This window comes from Coregonus clupeaformis, chromosome 16 (genome assembly GCF_020615455.1).
Source record: "Coregonus clupeaformis isolate EN_2021a chromosome 16, ASM2061545v1, whole genome shotgun sequence".
NCBI classification, from domain to species: Eukaryota; Metazoa; Chordata; class Actinopteri; order Salmoniformes; family Salmonidae; genus Coregonus; species Coregonus clupeaformis.
In genome coordinates, this window is record NC_059207.1 from 58,437,372 (window position 1) to 58,439,493 (window position 2,122).

The following is a 2,122-nucleotide window of genomic DNA, read 5'->3' on the forward strand; positions in this document are numbered from 1 at the left end:
AACAGCGAGTAGCAGCAGTGCAAAAACAATGGAGGGTGGTTGTCAATGCAAATAGTCCCGGTGGCCATTTGATTATTTGTTCAGCAGTTTTATGGCTTGGGGATAGAATCTGTTAAGGAGCCTTTTGGACCTAGACTTGGCTCTCCGGTAACCCAGCCCTTTTGCGCCCATAATTCTGGTTGTGAAAAATCGCTAAAACATTTCCGACACACCCCCAAACCTATAGCGCCATCGCTAAGATTGACCATTGCATTAGGTTTGTTAAAAGGCGAGATCAAAATGCTTTGGTTCGATGGACCACACTGCGAGGTGAGTAACCTTGCCTGAGACCACAAAGCTTGTGTCAGCTCCCCAAATGTGCCAACGTTTACATCAGCAGGTTACCACTCTTGTAGGCTAGTATGCAGGCCTAGGCAACTCAATCATTCGTTTTTTACTTACTTCCACAAATTCACCATTGCAAGCAACAAAACGTAAGTGCGACTTCTGAGCAATGATAATTCAACAGTGATATACCGTAGCACCATTTACAGTCACTGTTGGTAGTGGTACCGCATTAGAATTGGAATCTTTGTTGGTAGGCCTACTGCGTGGAATGGATAGGTGTACAGCAGTTTGCCCTCGTGCATAGAACGCTTGCGCAGACAAACTTGTTAGTCACGAGAAATCCGATTTGCCTCTCAACCAACAAGGTAGACCCCCTGCAACAACACCATAGTAAACGTAGCGCAATTATATTAAATGAAAGGTTCATTGTTGTAAAATAAAAAGGAATGGTATGCATTATAACTTTCGTGCCAGATTTGAAGGTCGGAATTCAGTGGGACTCGGAATTGAAGTTGACAGCTGTGGAATATTTTTCCAGGGTGCTGCGTAGGATTTCAGGAGAGGGAGGGGCTTCTCGGTTGCTCAATATGGCTGCGCCCTGTGGAGAACAACAAGTGTAGAAGGTAATAAAACGTATTCAATGCATTTACCTCAGTGTTGTTTTACGCCGTGACAAATATTGTAGTCTAAAATCTCTACTTTGTTGGTACAGATTTGAATTAAAATAAATAATTCCCCGCAAAATCCTTGATGAACTAATCGAGTTTGTCAGTACAGTATTAGCTACTGGTAACAGTTAACGTTAGCTAGCCAACTAGCTAGCCTAGCTATAGTTAGCTAACATTTTGGGGCAGCGTTCAATCAAGTTTGTGCCGTAACGTCAGCTGCCTTTCATTAGCTAATTCTTCTCGATTCATTGCAATATTTCTTTAGTATGTTGCAATGGTAATAATTTAGAAATATGTTGACACAAGTAATGTGGCGGCTACTCAACTCCCCCCAACCAATGTAACTAACGTTAGCTAGCAAGCTAGGATTCACAGTTGGCTAACTAACCACACGCGCTCACTTCCACCAGGCAGGCACCACTGATCACGAATTTGGCAATTGGCATTCTTTCTGTTGTAGCTAAACATTACATAAAAAGGCAGACTTGGCATAATAACAATTATTGACAGTAACTAGATGGTGGTCAATGGTCATATGATGTAAGTTATGTTCCTATTAATATTCTTGATGTGTATCTAACTGCACAGCTGTATGAATTATTGGATTTTTAGCTTGACCACATTTTCTTTGGTGTCCACAGTGCCTGCCGTGGCCACCCCATTACGACAGCACAGCAGGTTGCTGGCTGGCTTTATCTTGAGAGGGGGGACAGTCTCATAGGCATCTGCCTTCCAGCAGCACCATGGCAAAGGAGCAGCCGAATGTGAGCGACCTCCTCCCGCTCCTGGAGTCGTCCGATCTGCATGAACTGGATCAGATTAAAAGTGTCCTCAATGACCACCTCAGCACAGGTCAGAAATCACAATTCAGCATTATCCTCCCTCTCCCTACTAGTCACTCCACCATGACAGGCTGAGGTTACTACATACAAGTAGGGAGAGAATAGGTCAGTGTTTGCATGGTCTTCTGTAGGTCGTCCGATCTGCATGAACTGGATCAGATTAAAAGTGTCCTCAATGACCACCTCAGCACAGGTCAGAAATCACAATTCAGCATTATCCTCCCTCTCCCTACTAGTCACTCCACCATGACAGGCTGAGGTTACTACATACAAGTAGGGAGAGAA

At 43.9% G+C, this 2,122-nt stretch overlaps 1 long non-coding RNA gene across 1 annotated transcript; it reads left to right on the forward strand.

Moving 5' to 3' along the window:
- LOC121584592 lies at window positions 1-1,917 on the forward strand. The gene is made up of 3 exons (XR_006003741.2): window positions 1-692; window positions 866-950; window positions 1,637-1,917. It is a non-coding gene; the product is annotated as an uncharacterized LOC121584592 (long non-coding RNA).
- Window positions 1,918-2,122: the final 205 nt, after the last annotated feature.